General features: G+C 38.9%; 1 long non-coding RNA gene across 1 annotated transcript in view; it reads left to right on the top strand.

The window, feature by feature from the left end:
* LOC132598121 (uncharacterized) overlaps positions 1 to 21,494 on the top strand; it is a 149,480-nt gene extending 127,986 nt beyond the window's left edge. Inside the window, exon 4 of the long non-coding RNA XR_009565850.1 lies at positions 21,381 to 21,494. This is a non-coding gene — a long non-coding RNA (uncharacterized lncRNA). The remainder of the gene's footprint in view (positions 1 to 21,380) is intronic.
* Positions 21,495 to 21,919: the final 425 nt, after the last annotated feature.

Below are 21,919 nucleotides of genomic sequence, written 5' to 3'. Positions count from 1 at the left end.
AACACATGATGGGAATACAGTTACCCTGCTGAGGTCTAGTTTAAATGATCAGAAAACTTTCTAAATGTGTTTACATTCTGGTTTGTATAAATTAATCATTAAAACAAGAGTTAAGGATTTAGCAGAAAAGTTGTATGGCTTCTTAACTAGGTTTTCTTGTTTTCCTTTTACACGTGTAATAGCAGAATATTCTCTATTAACTGTGTGTTATGTCTAGACGACTAATGCACTGTCAGAGAAGGGAAAGTAAAGCAAGAGAAACCTGATATTTAGGTTTACTTCAAGGCAGAAAGAGGCTGAACATTTTATTTGTTTTAAAGAAAAACAGATTCTTACTAAACATATCAGTATTGATTATAATTTCATTATTTTAGTAAAATTTATTTAGCATGAAGCCCTCCATTTTAAATGAGTCTTAGCGTAGATGCTTCATATGTATTACAGACCCCTTGAGGGGTAATAATCAGTGAGAACTAAAGGAACACAGATTGTTCATCATCCTATAGAACCATTCTTTCATATAAGTATTCATTCATTCAAGAGAACATTTACTGACCACATGCTATGGACCAGGCATAGAGCCAGAAGCCAGGAGTGTAGCAATAGTGATGACACAGCCTGTGCCCTCCAGCACCCCCCAGTGTAACAGGGCAGGTAGATACATGAGCAGTTACCATTGACTTTTGTGTGGCTCAAAGCTGAAGAGCATGCCCCCTGCAAAAAACCACTGTGCTCTCCTGATCGTAATTAAGACACCTTGCTCCTCTTACCAAATGCATACAGATATTTGGGGTTTAAAACCTTCTTATCTTCATAAAGACATGAGTGTGACGCACTGTCATAGAGATTTATCTTATACAACCTGTGTCCTAGTCAGTGCTGCTCCTGTTCTGTAAAAATACTAAATAAACTCAAAGGAAGTGAGGAAGGAGAGAGACGGGGAGAGGAGGAGGGAGGATCCTTCTCCTGTTGTATAGTTGGAAAGTACAGAGTTTGGACTCAGAAACATTTAGGATTTAATTCCCTGTCATCAGCTTCTGGTTGTGTGACTTGGAAGAAAACGCATTTAAGCTTTCAGAGGCTTTTTTCCTTATTCCTACCATGAGGAGGGAGATACCTGTGCCATAGTGTTGCCGTAAGGATTGGAAAAGGTACCATGTGCATAAATACTGGAGGGCATGGAATACTGAGATACAATAGAGGCAGGAGTTCTGCGTAAAAAAAGGCACTGTCCAGCATATGCATCAGCCTTTGACTGCGTGGCTCATAAAACTGAGTCAGAATCCCAGCCTCCCTCCCCTTGAAAAGCCTTCTTGGACCTCTCCATCCATCCAAATCCTATTGAAATTTCAAAACTGAGCTTTGGCTTCATTCTGTCATGGAAGATGTCCTTTCACACCCTAGCCCTCCTTGAACTCCTCTTCTCTGAGCAACACCAAATCAGCAGTGTGTCATGTTTGAGAAGAACAAATCCATGCCCGGGGAGTTAAGATGACAAACTTAACAGAAGAAACAAGAATTTAGAAAGACAAATACTGTATGATATCACTTATATCTATGCCTTTGCACACACTTATTTTTCTAACAGGAATGTCTTCTCTTCCTTTGGGTTATGTGTTATGTGTAGTAAAAGGTATATGTGTTTGGGGCGGGGTGGGGGGAATCTCTACTACATTTCTTCTTATCTTACCTTTGTCATCGTGTTCCCCTTGCGGGCAGTGCCCTTCCCTTTTTATCTACTTGATAAACTTACTCCATTTCAAAAATCTAATTGTTACCTACCAATGAACCTATTTGTCCTCAATCACTCGCTTCTTTAAAGTTCTATGGTAGGGCACATTACTATTATACTGTTTAAAATAATTTTAGGTGAAACAATTACGCCACTCTCCATTGTTACTCATATCAATGTGTTTGCGAATAAAGAAATGTCAGTTTTCGATTGTGGGGTTTAGGATCATGCTATCTGGGAATCTATGAAGACAGTGGAAACAGCTCTGCTGAATTAATTGATAGTAACAAATTTATCCAAGCTAAGTTAACGAAGAACAAAGGCAAATTGACTGTTGGTATTGTAACTAAAAGGCGATAACATTTCTAGAGAAATATGAAACACATATGCCATTAATAAGAAATACTGTATAAAAATATTCAATGAGAAATACCCCAAACAGTGCTGTCTCTGTTCAATTGATACGGAAAGATCATAGGACCCCCAGCATCAGTTTTGACATTGGTTGATGAGGTAGTTGGTTTACTGGAAACCAGAAAATTGTGTGATTCTCACCTCACCCCTTAGATTTACAGGACCCGTGACCTTGGGAAAGTAACTTAACTATTGTAAAGTTTTCCCAATGGTAAAATTACCTGGCTGACACACAGTCACATGAGATAATGCATGTGAAATGTATTTTGTAAACAGTATAGTAGAGCTATTTGCCATTGTGTTGATGATTGTGATTGTTACTATTATATCCTGGTCGATCTAGTCAAGTAAATGCTTTCTGAAAACCTGTCCTTTACCTGTCCTATGTTATGTACAAAGACTATGATCTCTTCTAATTTGTACAACTTAGTAGACATGGGAACAGAAGTTTACATTTTAGGAATGTGTTCAGATACTCATGTTAAAAAAATAAGTGTTTAGTGTCTAGCAACTTGAAGGACAAATTAATGTGACATAGAAGGTTAGTACAGAAGAGGACACTTCAAGATGGCAGAGGAGTAAGAAGTGCAGATCACCCTCCTCCCCACAAATACATCAGAAATACATCTACATGTGGAACAACTCCTACAGAACACCTAAGAACACCTACTGAATGCTGGCAGAAGACCTCAGACTTCCCAAAAGGCAAGAAACTCTCCATGTACCTTGGTAGGGCAAAAGAAAAAACGGAGACAAAAGAATAGGGACAGGACCTGCACCACTGGGAGGGAGCTGTGAAGGAGGAAAAGTTTCTACACACTAGGGAGCCCCTTCACTGGCAGAGACGAGGGGGTAACAGGAGGGATGCTTCAGAGCCACAGAGGAGAGCACAGCAATATGGGTGGAGAGGGCAAAGCGGAGAGATTCCCGCACAGAGGATCAGTGCCGACCAGCACTCACCGGCCCAAGAGGCTTGTCTGCTCACCCACCAGCTGGGATGGGTGGGGACTAGGAGCTCAGGCTCCAGCTTCGGAGTGAAACCCCAGGGAGAGGACTGGGATTGGCTGCATGAAAACAGCCTGAAAGGGGCTAGTGCACCACAGCTAGCCGGGAGGGAGTCCAGAAAAAACTCTGGAACTGCCTAAGAGGCAAGAGGCCATTGTTAACGGGGTGCAAAAGGAGAGGGGATTCAGCACCGCCTAAACGAGCTCCAGAGACGGGCACGAGCTGCGGCTATCAGCGCGGACACCAGAGACGGGCATGAAACGCTAAGGCTGCTGCTGCAGCCACCAAGAAGCATGTGTGCAAGCACAGGTCACTATCCACACCTCCCCTCCCGGGAGCCTGTGCAGCCCGCCACTGTCAGGGTCCCATGATCCAGGGACAGCTTCTCCAGGAGAACACATGGCGCCTCAGGCTATTACAACGTCAAGCTGGCCTCTGCCGCCACGGGCTTGCCCCACATTCCATACCCCTCCCTCCCCCCGGTCTGAGTGAGCCAGAGCCCCCTAATCATCTGCTCCTTTAACCCCCTCCTGTCTGGACGAAGGACAGACACCAGAGGGTGACCTATACACAGAGGCGGGGCCAGATCCAAAGCTGAACCCCAGGAGTTTTGTGAACAAAGAAGAGAAAGGGAAATTTCCCCCAGCAAATTCAAAAGCAGTGGATTAAATCTCCACAACCAATTTGATAATACCTTGCATCTGGAACACCTGAATAGACAACAAATCATCCCAAAATTGAGGCAGTGGTCTTTGGGAACAACTGTAGACTTAGGGTTTGCTGTATGTGACTGACTAGTTTCTGATTTTTATGTTTATCTTAGTATAGTTTTTAGTGCTTGTTATCATTGGTGGATTTTTTTATTGGTTTGGTTGCTCTCTTCTTTCTTTATTATTTTTCATATTTTTATTTTATATTTTAATAACTTTTTTTTTCTTTTGTTTTTTTTCTCCCTTTTCTTCTGAACCGTGTGGCTGACAGGGTCTTGGTGCTCTGGCAGGGTGTCAGGCCTGAGCCTCTAAGGTGGGAGAGCCGAGTTTAGGACACTGTACCACCAGAGACCTCGGGCCCCACGTAATATCAATCAGCAAGAGCTCTCCCAGAGATCTCCGTCTCAATGCTAAGACCCATTTCCACTCAATAACCAGCAAGCTCCAGTGCTGGGCACCCCACGCCAAACAGTTAGCAAGACAGGAACACAACCCCACCCATCAGCAGAGAGGCTACCTAAAATCATAATAAGCTCACAGACACCTGAAAAAACACCACTGGACGCAGTCCTGCCCACCAGAAAGACAAGATCCAGCCTCATCCACCAGAACACAGGCACCAGTCCCCTCCACCAGGCAGCTTACACAACCCACTGAACCAACCTTAGCCACTGGGGGCAGACACCAAAAACAACAGGAAGTACAAAACTGCAGCCTGCGAAAAGGAGACCCCAAACACAGTAAGTTAAGCAAAATGAGAAGATAGAGAAATACGCAGCAGATGAAGGAGCAAAGTAAAAAGCCACCAGACCAAACAACTGAAGAGGAAATAGGCCGTCTACCTGAAAAAGAATTCAGGGTAACGATAGTAAAGATGATCCAAAATCTTGGAAGTAGAATGGAGAAGATACAAGAAACATTTAACAGGACCTAGAAGAACTAAAGAGCAAACAAACAATGGTGAACAACACAATAAATGAAATTAAAAATTCTCTAGAAGGAATCCATAGCAGAATAACGGAGGCAGAAGAACAGATAAGTGACCTGGAAGATAAAATAGTGGAAATAACTACCGCACAGCAGAATAAAGGAAAAATAATGAAAAGAATTGAGGACAGTCTCAGAGACATCTGGGACATCATTAAGTGCACCAACATTCAAATTAAAGGGGTCCCAGAAGAAGAAGAGAAAAGAAAGGAACTCAGAAAATATTTGGAGAGATTGTAGTTGAAAACTTCCCTAACATGGAAAAGAAAGTAGTCAATGAAGTCCAGGAAGCACAGAGACTCCCATACATGATAAATCCAAGGAGAAACACACCAAGACACATATTAATCAAACTATCAAAAATTAAATACAAAGAAAAAATATTAAAAGCAGCAAGGGAAAAGCAACTAATAACATACAAGGGAATCCCCATAAGGTTAATAGCTGATCTTTCAGCAGAAACTCTGCAAGCCAGAAGGGAGTGGCAGGAAATACTTAACATGATGAAAGGGAAAAACCTACAACCAAGATTACTCTACCCAGCAGGGGTCTCATTCAAATTCATCAGAGATACTGAAACCTTTACAGGCAAGCAGAAGCTAAGAGAATTCAGCACCACCAAACCAGCTTTGCAACAAATGCTAAAGAAACTTCTCTAGGCAGGAAACACAGAGAAGGAAAACACCTATAATAGCAAACCCAAAACAATTAAGAAAATGGTAATAGGAACATACATATCAATAATTACCTTAAATGTAAATGGATTAAATGCTCCCACCAAAAGACATAGATTGGCTGAATGGATATAAAAATAAGACCCGGATATATGCTGTCTACAAGAGACCCCCTTCAGACCTAGGGACACATACAGACTGAAAGTGAGGGGATGGAAAAAGATATTCCATGCAAATGGAAATCAAAAGAAAGCTGGAGTAGCAATTCTCATATCAGACAAAATAGAGTTTCAAATAAAGACTCTTAAAAGAGACAAGGACAATACATAATGATCAAGGGATCAATCCAAGAAGATATAACAATTGTAAATATTTATGCATCCAACATAGGAGCACCTCAATACATAAGGCAAATGCTAACAGCCATAAAAGGGGAAATTGACAGTAACACAATCATAGTAGGGCACTTAAAAACCCAGTTTAACCCATGGACAGATCATCCAAAATGAAAATAAATAAGGAAACATAAGCTTTAAATGATACATTAAACAAGATGGATTTAATTGATATTTATAGGACATTCCATCCAAAAACAAAAGAATACACTTTCTTCTCAAGTACTCATGGAACATTCTCCAGGATAGATTATATCTTGGGTCACAAATCAAGCCTTGGTAAATTTAAGAAAATGGAAATCATATCAAGTATTCTTTCCCACCACAATGCTATGAGACTAGATATCAATTACAGGAAAAAACTGTAAAAAATACAAACACATGGGGCTAAACAGTACACTACTAAATAACTAAGAGATCACTGAAGAAATCAAAGAGGAAATCAAAAAATTCCTACAAAGAAATGACAATGAAAACACGATGACCCAAAACCTGTTGGATGCAGCAAAAACAGTTCTAAGAAGGAAGTTTATAGCACTACAATCCTACCTCAAGATGCAAGAAACATCTCAAATAAACAACCTATCCTTTCTCTTAAGGCAATTAGAGAAAGAACAAAACAATCCCAAAGTTAGCAGAAGGAAAGAAATCATAAAGATCAGACCAGAAATAAATGAAAAAGACATGAAGGAAACAATAGCAAAGATCAACAAAACTAAAAGCTGGTTCTTTGAGAAGATAAACAAAGTTGATACACCATTAGCCAGACTCATCAAGAAAAAATGGGAGAAGACTCAAATCAACAGAATTAGAAATGAAAATGGAAAAGTAACAACTGACACTGCAGAAATACAAAGGATCATGAGAGATTACTACAAGGAACTCTATGCCAATAAAATGGACAACCTGGAAGAAATGGACAAATTCTTAAAAAAGCACAACCATCCAAGATTGAACCAGGAAAGAATAGAAAATATAAACAGACCAATCACAAGCACTGAAATTGAGACTGTGATTAAAAATCTTCCAACAAACAAAAGCCCAGGACCAGATGGCTTCACAGGCGAATTCAGTGAAACATTTAGAGAAGAGCTAACACCTAATCCTTCTCAAACTCTTCCAAACTATAGCAGAGGGAGGAACACTACCCAACTGATTCTACGAGGGCACCATCACCCTGATACCAAAACCAGACAAAGATGTCACAGAGAAAGAAAACTATAGGCCAATATCACTGATGAACATAGATGCAAAAATCCTCAAGAAAATACTAGCAAACAGAATCCAACAGCACATTAAAAGGATCATACACCATGATCAAGTGGGGTTTATCCCAGGAATACAAGGATTCTTCAATATACGCAAATCAATCAATGTGATTCACCATATTAACAAACTGAAGGGTTAAATTAAATAAATTTTTAATAAAATTAAAAAATAAAGTATAAAAGAAAATGTAGTACAGTGTTCTACAGTCCCTTATATTACTGCTCATAAACATGCTGAAAATTTTTTCTCTTTCTATTCATATAAAATCTTCAAATCATCCTTAACCATATTATGTTCTTTATTTTCAAAATATATTAACTTCATTCCTTCCCCTCAGACATCCAAATTACAATTTTCTTGATGGATTTTCTTTCTCCCTTGATTTCTCCTTCTGATCCACCTTCCCTGATGTTTTTCTGGATGGAATGTACTTTCTAAAATTCAAATATGTCTTCATTTTTCTCCTTAAAGGCTTCCATCGTTCCTCAAGGACTATGGGTAAATCCCTTTCTTAACTGGCTTACATGATCCCGCATCTCACTTTTAAGTCCATTCCTCCAACTCTCACATTGTGATATTTAGCCCATCCACTTTGTCCAAAAGTTGCAGTTTCCCTATGAAAAGGTTTTGTTTGGATATTCTACTTCCTCTATATAAGCATCCATTATGACCTCTTTTGACTGAGAAGCTTTCATCATCAAGGGTTATATGAACCTAACCTCGTGTGTTATTAAGCCTTCTCAAAACAGGACTAATCTGTTACTCTCACAAGATTCTCTTTAATGTGATCTTAGTTTTTTTTTAAAAAAAATTTTTATTGGAGTATAGTTGATTTAAAATGTTGTGTTAGTTTCTGCTGAACAGCAAAGTGAATCAGTTACCCATATACATGAGTCCATTGTTTTTAAAATTTTTTTCCCATATAAGTCATTACAGAGTATTGAGATGAGTTCCCTGTGCTGTACAGTAGGTCCTTACTAGTTATCTATTTTATATATAGTAGTGTGTATATGTCAATCGCAATCTCCCAGTTTATCCCTCACCACCACCACCCTTTCTCCCCTGGTAACTGTAAGTTTGTTTTCTACATCTGTGACTCTATTTCTGTTTTGTAAATAAGTTCATTTTTTTAGATTCCACATATAAGCAATATCATATGATACTTGTTTTTCTCTGTCTGGCTTACTTCACTCAGTATTATAATCTTTGGGTCCATCCATGTTGCTGCAAATGATATTATTTTGTTCTTTTCATGGCTGAGTAATATTTCATTATATATATATATACACACACACACACACACACACACACACACACACACCCCACACCACATCTTTATCCGTTCCTCTGTCGATATACATTTAGGTTGCTTCCATGTCCTGGCTATTGTAAATAGTGCTGCTATGAATATTGGGGTGCATGTATCTTTTTGAATTATGGTTTTCCCTGGATACATGCCCAGGAGTGGGATTGCTGGATCATGTGGTAGCTTTATTTTCAGTTTTTTAAGGAACCTCCGTACTGCTGTCCATGGTGGCTGTTACCATCTACATTCCCACTAACAGTGTAGAAGGGTTCCCTTTTCTCCACACCCTCTTCAGCATTTATTGTTTGTAGACTTACTGGTGATCGCTATTCTGAGTGGTGTGAGGTGATACCTCATTGTAGTTTTGATTTGCATTTCTCTAATAATTAGTGATGTTCAGCATCTTTTTCTGTGCTTTTGGCCATCTGTATGTTTTCTTTGAAGAAATGTCTATTTAGATCTTCTGCCCATTTTTTGATTGGGTTGTTTGTTTGTTTGTTTTGCGGTATGCAGGCCTCTCACTGTTGTGGCCTCTCCTGTTGCGGAGCACAGGCTCCGGACACGCAGGCTCAGCAGCCATGGCTCACGGGCCCAGCCGCTCCGTGGCATGTGGGATCTTCCCGGACCGGGACACAAACCCGTGTCCCCTGCATCGGCAGGCGGACTCTGAACCACTGCGCCACCGGGGAAGCCCCTGTTTGTTTGTTTTTTATGTTGAGCTGCATGTGCTATTTTTATATTTTACAGATTTGTCCCTTGTTGGTCACTTTGTTTGCAAATATTTTCTCCCATTCTGTGGGTTGTCTTTTTGTTTTGTTTATGGTTTCCTTTGCTGTGATCTTAGTTCTTAACATTGAGTACTTCCCAGGGTCCTGCACATCCACAAATGACTGCAAAAACCTCTCTGAAGTTTTCAACATGCAAAGAACCTAAGCTATAGTAGCAAGAGATAGCACACTTGGTATTTGGGAGCAGAAGGTCCTAATATGCATCCTCAAATTACCCCTTTCCTAGCTGTTCTGGCTAATCATAATTTAAGCCACTGGCAGTCCCCTATGAGATGCCAAGTGATATCTTTACAAATGTTGCACAGGGGACAACTAGGGGATTGTTTCAGAATAACGATTCTGCCATTTTTTATACCTGCAAGTATGGGATAAAGCAGTGAATAGCATCATCCTAGGGTTGTGATCGTCAGGAGTTTCAGTTAAAAAAAGTTAATGCATGAAATTTCACCAAAATTTTGACCCGCTGCTTCTCAAATAGGATCAATTAAGGGCAGATTTGGAGTTTTATATCAAACTGTATTTGACTTAAGACTATAGCAAGTAAAAAATAGAACTGAATATTTTTTTACAGAGCTGGAAAACCTACACTGCTTTTCAAAGGCTTGTAACTTAACACCTGCTTCTATATTTCAGTCAAAGTTTTCTAAAAAGAATTTTTCTTCCGGCCAGAGATTTTACAAGAAAATGTTCAAATGGGGAAAAAAAAAAAAAACGAAAAAGAAAAAGCTTTTAACAGAAAGTTAATAGGGTGGCCTAAATGGAACCCGAAATGGAAGCATTCACCCCCTTAATGTGTCTCTCTGTGGAACTTCAAAGGAAAAGACAGCAGGACAGGCCTTCGCTAAATGCAGGAATAAGGGTGGGCTCCCGTTGTCATTAGCTGGGGATGGTTACTTCATTTCTGAATGTATTTTCTCTGCAACTAAAGCAGTTGCCCACAGTATTTAGGTTATTTAAGCACCAGAATAGTCATTGGCTGGAAAATTAGTATGCTTCTCTTTGGACTTTGTTCTCTGCTTTGTGGAGAGAACAGTCATGTTGAGTTGTCATTTTTCATCTTAAAGAAAATGTGCTCGTAAGAACACAAGATACTAGTGACACGTTCTTGTACTTTTAGAAAAATACCTGATACTGTGACATTTTCCGTTCTGTTTCCAATCTTTGTCATGACAGTGAGAGCCCCAAATATGAACATTGGTTATCTAAACGCCAATGATGGTCTTTTACATTTATCAAAATGAATGTTGGTGGAATATCCACTTGTTGTGTGTACAGTGTAGCTCTTTGCTTGGTATGAGGTGACACTCTGAATATTCTTTCAACCTGAATTAGAATTCATCCTCAGTCTTGCCTGAAACCTGACACATAAAATACTATTGAGTATCTACATTATTGAATCTACCTGTTCTGCGTTTTTTTAAATTTGGCTTCAGTTCCATTCATAATTGAATCATTTCATATTGGAGCACAAAATACAAAATTTAATAACCATATAGTTTCCAGTCAGAATAATATTTATCAGCATTTGAGACACATGCAAATGTTTAATAGGCAATATATCTAAGCTATTGCTGCTGTCTTCTTGTTGTCATCCAAATTCCTCCTAATCAAAAAACCCAGAAGGGACAAAGGCCAAGATGTGCTCTCAGGGCCTGGGAAAGGGCTTTCTACTGACCAAGACAACCAGAGATGGAGGCTTAGTGAGACAGATCATGGGATAAAGAAAAGTCAGATCCCTCCTTCTGTCCAAAGAACAAGCACAGGGTTCAGTCAGGGGGGCTCAAAGCCAAATGGAACCGGGAAAGCAGACATATATAAAGAGCAGGACATGATCAGGGTAAAGTATAAGCCTACCAATCTTATTGATGTTGATAGAATCATATAGGGTATGCTAAACAGTACCCTCTGAAAACGCACAGAGATAGAGCAGACATGGCTTCTTTATTCAAACAATTGTTTGGAAAAGAAACAGCCCTACCTGGGGGTATGGAGGAGCAAAGGGATTGAAATATGTACAAGACATCCTTTATTACTAATTCTAGCTCTCAAGCCGTAGAAAGCAGCTTCCCCAGGGAAGTCCTTCTGAAATTGAGCTTGCTATACTGATTACAGAGCCTGAACTTCATGTGAGCTAGTTACTAGTTGTATGACCTTGGGCAAGGATTTTTGTTTGTTTGCTTGTTTGAACATCTCTGCCTCAGTTTTCTCATTTCCAAAATGGGAACAATAATAGTGAATCTCTCACAATGTTGTCATTAATAATAAATGAGTCAATATATGTAAGTGGTGATAGCGTTACCGAAAGCGGAGTCTGGCTGCTCGCCGCTGTAAAGCCCATAAAGAGGCAAGGCTGGTGGAAAGGAAAGCTTGCTTTATTTTGCAGGCCGGCAAACAGTGGGTAGGGCAGACTCATGTCCAAAGGCCCACTCCCCCCACTGACAACCAATGGGCAAGAGCTTTTACAGGCAGGAGGGAGGGGGCTACATGCGGAAACAGCACAGTCAGCTCTGACAGTCATCTTGAAACTGGTCATGTGATGGTCTGATCAGCATGGTCTTGATTGTGTTAAGTACAGTTCCAGGGTCAATTTGTTCCCATTTCTTCGAGGCTGTTCTTGGAATTGCGGCAGCTTATGTCATGGCTACAGTCTGGTCATCATGTAGTTAACTTCTTCCACCTGGTGGGGGTTTTAGTATCTATAAGACAGCTCGCAGGATATTATATATAGCACTTGAGGAGGAACTAAAGGTCCTTGACTTTGCTTCATGACTAAACTATTATTATTTAGTCTTGATGGACTATTTTCCTTTGTTTCTGCATTTTTTCACTTCTCTGATTAAACGTATTCTTTGGCTAAAGTTTTTGCACAGACAAAAGCCAGGCGGAGGACATGGGGAGGAAGGACCTGCTCGGTTTCAATGGCACTGTGATTGTGGATCAGATTTCTCAGAAGTAATGGCTGTGTGGGATGTCAAGAGGGATTGGGATCTGGAATCTCCCCCAATAGAGCTCTAGTTCTCCATGCTTGCATATTCTGTCCTACTACCTGCCATTGCCAGGGGGCGGGGGGTGGCACATGCTATAAGCAGAAGGAAATCTTTCATAGTCATGTGGTATCTGTATCCCAGAAACCTTCAAGAGGAAGAGCCCTAAATTTAAAAACAAGTCAGATTCAACGAAGATTTTAAAAACCAAATGCAAATTGAAACTAATTAAAGCTACACACAGCTTAGACCCAGCTAAATACCTGAACAGATGAAAGGGAACATTTTCTGTCCTTCGTTTTCTCACAATAGAACTCTCTTGCCTGCTTTGGTAAAAAATAGTATTAACTCTAGTCTCTGTTATTTTTGTTTAAATCCAATGTCCAGAACACAGTAAAAAGTATGAACCATGTAAAAAGGTCTAAAAAATATGGTACATAGGCAAAGGTAAAAGTATATAATAGAGGTAGATCCACAGAGACTCTGGTATTAAAATTTAAAAACAGTGTATTGGGGACATCCCAGGTGGTCCAGTGGTTAAGATTCCAAGCTCCCAATGGGTTCAATCCCTGGTCAGGGAACTAGATCCCACATGCCGCAACTAAGAGTTCGCATGCCACAACTAAGACCCAGCACAGCCAAATAAATAAATAAATAAAAATAAGTAAAAACAGTGTGTTGGAAATAAGTATTATAAATTTGCCAAGGAAATTATAGAATAAATGGGCAAAACTGGATCAAATGATGGAGAATTACAGCAGAGAAAAATGAAACAAAAAATACAGAAATATGTGTTATATATGTATACATATGATACTATAGGAATGATACTACGTATCGTACACATAAATATATGAGAAAAACTATAAAACCCTAATGAGAGAAATCAAAGAACGAAACCCATGGGGAGATCTTCCATGTGCTTGTTTAGGAATGCTCAATATCGTGAAGATATCTGTTCTTACCAACTTGATCTATAGATTCAACACAATCCTAATTGAAATTCCAGAAAGTTATTTTGTGGATATCAAAAAACTGATTCCAATGTTTATATGGAAGAGAACACCAAGATATACACAGTCTTTTTTTTTTCCCTTGTGCTCCATATATATGAAAAGGAAAGGCTGAAGACAGCTCATTCACCAGTCTTTGTATGCCTCATCCACTAAAAAGAGACATTGATGTAATATACACAAACTTCCCTTTGTGTCTTATTTCTTAGCTGTCTGCTGTGGCTTCATTTCTCATACCCCCATTCACAAGTTTTGTATATGTCTCTTTGTCTCTTGCATTTGTCATCTTTGGAGTAGTTTTAGCCAGATTTATTAACCAAAAAACAACACTGGAAAAACAACTAGCAACCCTAGGCCTTCCTTTCTGACCAAGTCATGCTCAAATCTTTTTTGCTGTAGCTTTAAGCCCATTTCTCTGGGCTGTTGCCTCTGGAGAGGTAAAGATATCCAAACATATTCCTTTTTGTTTTGTTTTGTTTTGTTTTGCATCCTTATTTTCTTATTTCCTTTGAGTGAGAACCAAACAGTTTTATTCATTTTTTCCTCTTAAGTGCAGATTCTGATTGGAAAGGAGAGGTAAAAACAGTTTTGAGAGTCTAATCCAAGAAGGTATTTGGGTTCACTCTATGTCATTTATACAGATTCTCATATTAGAATCGTTCTCACCACTCAGACTCCTGAACTTGACTTCAGTTGGTGCACCCTTATTTTAAACTTAAAAAATATTAATTAATTTTTGCCCTACTCACACGTTGATTAAAGCAGAAAAAGTATATTCCTTTTTATATGTGCCACTGTCCTTAGTTTTATATTTGACCTGCAAAGCGTACCAGGATAAACCCCATCTTTCTCTCCTTCCTTCATCTTCAATGGCATTTCCAAAGGGTATTTTTAAAGTGCGGATGAAAAAGTAACACAGTCCTCTGTGAAAGAAGAGGAAAGAAATGGCAAGTGATTAAGAACTGTTTTACCTTTTTTCTGTGATCTGTATCTGAAACGAAAGCATCGGCTGTGTTTCGTTTATAAATAGAACTAGGCAAACTCAGCAACACCTATAATTTTCAAGCCCTAAGTTTCTGTCCATACAAACCAGAAGTACAGTACAGACCTTACAGACAAAACAGGAGCCTAACACATCTGAGAGAGTGTGGTGAGGGATGGCAACAAGAAATTTACAGGCAGGTAAAAATAGGTTTGGTTTCCACATCAAGCATTTGAGAATTGTGTCACCTTGGGACTTTTTTCTTTTTTTGAGCTTCTCTCAATCCGTTTCTTCATTCCAGAAATGGCAATTGTATTAGATACACCAGAAGACAGATTTTAAATTTAAATACAAATGGATTGGGAATGGACAGAACAGTGTTAATCACCCTCCCTGGGAAATGCTGGCCTCTTAGACCTCCCGCTGATTCAGGGCTTGTTTCCATGGTGAGAGCTGATAGAAGGAGTGATGGGGAAAATGAAGGAAGCAAGCAGAGTTGAAAACAAACCAGAACACCAACCAGTGGGGGAAGGGAGTTCAGGCTGGTCACCCAGTGAGGATGAGGCCAGAAGCAGGTTTGGGAGCTGGAGGAGCAGAGACAGAGAAATTCTAATAGCCAAATGTCTCGTCTGTATAGAGGTCAAAGTCCCCGGATGGGGCAGGCCCAGGATTATTGGCCAAATAGCAAGCTTTGCCCACACTCCCAGTTCCTGGTACTTTAGAAATCTCTGCCAGTCCTTTGCAGCTTTATATGAACATTGTTTACTTACCCAGAGAAATACTATACATAGGGGAAATTGAGATATCCAAAGGGAGAGTACCATGGCTGTGACCTTGGATGACATTCTTCCCGGGATGATTCTCTGAGATATCAGAATCTTGTGGGGAAGTTCATTAAAATTGATTGCAAGGCCAACCCTCAGAGTTTTTGATTCAGTAGGTCTGGGGTAGGGCCTGAGAATGAACTTTTCTAATGGCTCCCAGGTGATGTTGCTACTAGTGCAGGGACCACACTTTTGAGAACCACTGCTTGAAGAGATTAGTTTAACCGAAATTGGAAGCAGTTGTTAGAGCTTCAAGATTAACATATTGGTGAATATTGATAATCTGCAATATTATCAATATTGTAAGTGTCCTATCTGCAAGTGTGCTATTTTCAGTGTCCAGTTTCAAGCGCCATCAGACTGTCATCAGAATTTACTGGACACTGCTGGTCCCCAAAAATGCAGTCCTAAAGTTGGTATTAATCTTCCAAATTTGAAATTTTCCTTTTTATGTCTTAGGCGTTTGATTTTTTTCCCCCACTTCAAAGGCCTATTTTGTTTTGCTTTCAGCAAAATTTGCTTAGAGAAAAAGGGGTGAAATCTTTACATGGGAGTATGACATTTTAAAAACCATTACAGAACAGAGTGGAGCCTCTGACAGGTGCATTAAGAGGACAGCTGTGGAGGAGGCATTTTGAGGAAATCTCCAAGCCTGCAATTTGAAGGCCCTTTTAACCACCTCCTGTGTCCCAAAGACCTCAAGCTTTCATTATTACGGATAAAATAATGTTTCCAGGTTTTTCCTTTGGTTGCCTAGAAATTTGACATGCCAACACATAAACCCCTGCTCACTTTTTTATTATTTTTTATCTCTAACCCCTGGAGCTGTACTTAGAGTTAGCTCCAGGCAGTCTGTGTGTAAGGATGGTCAGCAGACCCTGACCATCTTCCAAAAAATAAAATTGCATTCATGTGACATTAAGAATAAATTGGGAGATTGGGATTGACATATATACACTAATATGTATAAAATGGATAACTAATAAGAACCTGCTGTATAAATAAATAAATAAAATTCAAAAATAAAAAAACACATCTTTTTAAAGAATAAAGTCAAAGGGTGAAGACTAAAACAAGAAAGTGATATCCTAAGAAAGGTATTTAATCCTATCAGATATTTGCATCTCATCTCAGTGGGTAAAGATGGCAGGTTTATGTGGGAATAGCTTGCTTAAAGTTTGGGGCAATATAGACCTTAGGCTTTGTCATAATAGATACCTAGAAGGGAAAAAAAACATGAGTCCGTTTTTGTGGTTCTAGTGGATGAAAACCAAGGCTTAGTAATACATCAGTGAGAGATTTATTTTGGTCTAGTGTGCCTGCACCACATCTTGCTTCCTATCAAATGGACAGGCACATTCTCCTCTGATTCCTTAATAGATTCCTGTAGCAAATAGGCAGAGAAACAAGATGTCGGCAACTCTACCAATTTAAAAGGGCAAGAACTTCCGAAGTGTTATTTCCTTACCAGCTTTTCCAGATTATTCTTTGTGTACCTTGCAAGCATCACAGCTAAATACGATATTTACATTATTTAACAGCAAGCATGGCATGGGCAGGAACCAATCAAAATAGATGCTGGTTATATACAGCTAGTGTGGATATCCTGGTGCATATTAGCTGAATATCCATTCTGATTAGAGTAATGGTAAACCAAAATAAAGCATCCTCTTCATCATTATCTTTATCACAATCACTAATGTATCTCATGCTTATACATTTTGCAATACTGGCTTAGGATCAATATAGAGGGCTAAGCACATCTCCTGCCTCCTCATCTTCTAACCCTTAAAACATGTCAAAGTTGGAGTTCATTGACCTAAAACAAATAGATTTTCAGATAGTTCTGCAGCAAAAATGGATTTATTCAGGATGAGCAGAGAATTGCAACTCAGGGTCTATATTCATGGCAAGTCATGTGCAAGTTCCCACACAGGAAGGAAAGGAGAACCCTTTTATAGAGAGGAAAAGGAAGTTGGGAGGGCTGTAGTAAACAAAGAGCTCATGGATTTTCATTGGCTGAGCCCTTGTCAGGAGAGAAGGGGACTCTTTCTTCTTCCTCTTGGGCTCCACCCTCAGCACAGGGCATGAAAGTTCCCTCTTCTGGTCTCTCAGCTCTAATTGAGGTTTCAGTTTATTAATGTTTCACAAGTATAGACTCTAAGAGATGAAACTTTGATAGGACCCAACTAATTAAGGAGAAAGCATGCTAAAACAAACACAGGAGAGTACTTCTGTGAAAAATGACAGTAAAAGGAGATAGTGACTCCATTGGTATTTTCAGTCTAGATATTACAGAGAACCAGGTGTAGGATGTGTTTAACTTTTAAATAACTCAGCCAGTGGCCCCCAACTCCATGTCTCAATCTGGTTCTAATCAACCAGAGCAGTGAGTGTAAGCACTGAGACCAGTGAGGCAAGCAAATGCTCCCTGTAGAAAAAAAAAAAAGAGGAAAAGAGAACACATACACCCACACATAAGCTACTTGTGTATACCCATGAGAAGCATGTCCTTTCCTTCTTCCAAGATTGCTGAAGGTAGATCAAACTGCATGCACAGGAGAATCTCAAATAGAAAGATGAGTGCATAACTAATACAATCGAAAAAATAAAACAATCTCAACATGCAGAATATATGCCAGAGGAATCAGAGTTGAAAGCTTTTCCTCTAAGATGGGGAAAAAGACAAGTTTGCCCATTCTCACCAGTACTGGGAGCCTTAGCCACAGCAATCAGTCAAGAAAATGAAATAAAAGGCATCAAAATTGGGAAGGAAAATGTATAATTGTCTGGTGACATGATTTTATATGTAGAAAACCTTAAAGACTCCACAAAAGCAATTTTTTAATATGTGAGAGCAAATAAATGAATTCAGTAAAGTAGCAGGATATAAAATCAACATATGACAATCCGTAGCAATTCTATACACTAAAAATTAGCTATCTGAAAAAGAAATAACCCCATTTGTGATAGCATCAAAAACAATAAAATACTTAGGAACAAATTTAACCAAGTAATTGAGAGATCTGTACACTGAAAACTATGACACTGATGAAAAATATTCAAGAAGATGCAAATAAATGGAAATATATTCTGTGCTCATGGATCGGAAGAATTAATATTGTTAAAATGTCTATACTATCCAAAGCTATCTGTAGATTCAAAATTCTATCAAAATTCCAATGGCATTTTTTACAGAAGGAGAAAAAACAATCTTAAAATTTGTGTGGAACCACAGAAGAGCACCACCCCCCCGCCAATAGCCAAAGCAATCTTGAGAAAGAACAAAGCTGGAGGTATCACAATGCCTGATTTCAAAGTATATTGCAAACCTATAGTAATCAATACAGTATAGTACTGGCATAAAAAGACAGAAAAACAAATGGAACAGAATCCAGAGCCCAGAAATAAATCCACACACATACAGGCAACTAATATTTGACAAGGGAGTAAAGAATACTTAGTAGGGAAAATATAGTCTCTTCAACAAATGGCGATAGGAAAACTGAATGTTCACAGGTAAAAGAATGAAACTGGGACTTCCTGGTGGCACAGTGGATAAGAATCCACCTGCCAGTGTAGGGGACATGGGTTCGAGCCCTGGTCCAGGAAGATCCCACATGCCATGGAACAACTAAGCCTGTGCACCACAACTGCTGAGCTTGTGCCCTGGAGCCCGTGAGCCACAACTACTGAGCCCATGTGCTGCAACCACTGAAGCCTGTGCACCTAGAGCCCGTATTCCACAACAAGAGAAGCCACTGCAGTGAGAAGCCCTCACACCGCAGCAAAGAGTAGCCGCTGCTCGCCGCAACTAGAGAAACCCCGCACGCAGCAACGAAGACCCAACGCAGCCAAAAATAATAAAATTAAATCTTAAAAAAAAAAAAGAAAAAAAAGAATGAAACTGGATGCTTTTTTGCACCAGTTACAAAATTAACTCAAAATGGATTAAAAACTTAGAGAAAGTTAAATACTGTGTTTTCACTTACATGTGAAATCTAAAAAATGAATGAGTAAGTATAACAAAACAGAAGTAAAGGCATAGATACACTACAAACTGGTGGTTACCAGAGGAGAGGGGTTGGGGGAGGGGCAAGATAGGTGAAGAGGATTAAGAGATACAAACTACTAGTTATAAATTAAATAAGTTACAAAATGTAAAGTACAACACAAGGAATATAGTTAACATGTTATAATAATATGGACTATAATCTATAGAAATATCAAATCACTATGTTGTACACCTGAAACTAATTATAATATTATTAGTCAACTGTACTTCAATTAAAAAAAAATACTTAAATGTAAGGCTGGAAACTGTAAAATTCCTAGAATAAAAAGGAGAAAAATCTCCTTGACACTGGTCTTGCTGATGATTTTTTTGGATATGGCACCAAAAGCACAAGCAACAAAAGAAAAAAATAGACATGAGGTTAAAGCATGGTTACTGTTTTCCAGCTACATGCTTTGGAGAATTGGAAAAGAAAAGGAGTGATATAGAACTTTGTGACCATTTTTAAGTATAGGGAGAAGTTGAGAATAACTCTGAAGTACCTCAATTTCTTTCTCTCTTTTTAAAAAATGATTTTTAGAGCTAAAGAGGCCAGACTTTAACAACCAAAATAAAATTTTTATCCAGTAATTTCTAGGAATTTTATATATCCAAGAAGATGCCATTTTTATAATGCTTTAAAGAGAGATTATGGAAGATAATTATCTCTGGAGAGGATGAGTATTGAGGTAGGACTGGGATATGTATTTGCTCTTTGCCATTTTATTGACAACCATACCAGCAGAATTAACTTGAATTAGAAATACATCTGATCTCCAGAGTGAAGCATCTATTAATGCAAATCCTTAGGACCTATGTCCTTGCTCTCTTCCTTGGGTTCCTTTTCTGGCTCTCATTGGCTTTCATGGATGTCTGAACTTCTTAAAGTCCTGATCTCAGAGACATTATTTTCTCAGATCAGATGCCTGGAACTACAGTCATTGGAAACCATGAGGATGGGTTTCCTGGGACCAACCTCCAATTTGGTGGAGTCCTATTGAAATGCCAATCAAAGTTCCAGGCAGCAGAGGAAGAAGGCTTCCCTGGGGCATTTATATTCTGAAATGTAAATTATGGTTTGCCTTGACTTCCACTGCAATTTTTAAGATGTCCTCCTCCTTTTGTTCAGAAAACGTTCTCAGTGCAGCTGGGAATACTAGTTCCAATTAACAGACAAATCTGCATGTGAGGAAAGTAAGACTATTAAATTCATGGAATTAAGCTTAGAGGTTTTTTCTCGTAGACCATGTCAGCTTTGCAGTATCTTGAAAGAGTCAGGGTTTGGGTGGAACATGATAGATTCAGAATGAAATAAAATTTACTAGGAATTATGCTTATCAGAGTTCAGGAATCACAAACAAGCAACTCTTGCCAGCTTATTCAAGTTTGTCTGCCATCATAATTAAACAGTGTTTTATAAGTACAAATAGAAAAGAATCTATTTTGTAATCCAAATTGTCAATTTTAAATATTTTCTCTAAGAAATGTTAGCAATAATGAGGAATAGTCGCTTTTGAGGAAAATCAAAGTTATCTATACTCACTCATACAGGGAAACACTGACTTCCCTGTCCACATGGCTTTTGTGCCTTTTCCTAACTGTGGTGGATTGGACTTCCACAATTTATCCCTCTTCCTGGATGTACCTTTGAGTCCTTTTGCAGTCTTTTGACTAAAGGTAGAACGTGTTTCATTACTGCTTGATTTCGGCTGATGGGATATTTGCAGACCTGATTCAAGCAAAGGCTTGAAATGAATGCTCTCCTTGAAAATGTTCAACAATCAACTCTCAATTTATTAAACGCCGTGGGTGGAGAATCAGTTGTTAACAACATGAGGAGAAACGTTCTGATTTGTTGCATTTGCTAATTTCCATGGTATCAATACTCCCACTACTGCCACTTTCAAGCTACCTGGGAGACACTGGTGAGTGCAATGCTGGGAAGAGACATACAGACATAACCATTTGTAGTATTTCTACCATACAGACAGAATAGACCTAAATAACCTTGAGATTCTAGATACCAAGAGAATGTAGAAACATAATGAGAAAGTGATACATTTTAAATATTTATCTTTGTTTCTCTTTGTTACAATGTAATGTATTTAATTGTGACTTATTATCATTTAAATTTTAATAATGGCTGTTTTTAACAACCAACTCACAAAAGGCTAAAAATACAACAGTCAACCTCTGTGAATAAGTACAACCAGCTGTAGCTCACTCCTGCTTGAACTTTTCAGGTTGGTCAGCTCTCCTGCACTCTTGCCATCACTGAGAAGAAGGTGCCTTGACTAGCCCCCTGTTCAAGGAGGATAAACACACAGGGAACAGTATTTCCTAGCTCACTCGCTGACCTGCAACTTGAAGCAGAGCCGCCTTGCTAAGCCCTGCCAAGGGGAGCAGATCCTCAGGTGCTGCAGATCCACTGAAATGAAGGATTGCTACTTCAAGCTCCTGAGTTTTGGAGGTAATTTGTTACATAGTGTGATTGGAGTGATATATGACTAATATAGCAACTGCTTTCTGAGAAGAAAGAATCATATCATAACAAAATATCGTGTTGCTTTTATAAGCACCAGTAAGATATTTATCATTATCTGAACTTAGCACTATAATTTATTTTTATATTTTCTGTGGAATTTAGTCTAAAAAGATATAAAGGGATATCCTGGATCATCCATCTGGCCAGTTTATTACCAGGGGTGACCTCATAACTCTAGTGACTACATTTGATTGGTATTTGTGATTATCTTGATGCCAAGTGAATATCCACAGTAAC

Source organism: Globicephala melas, chromosome 11 (assembly GCF_963455315.2).
Source record: "Globicephala melas chromosome 11, mGloMel1.2, whole genome shotgun sequence".
In the NCBI taxonomy this organism is placed as follows: Eukaryota; Metazoa; Chordata; class Mammalia; order Artiodactyla; family Delphinidae; genus Globicephala; species Globicephala melas.
This window is presented reverse-complemented; position numbering and strand designations above follow the sequence as displayed.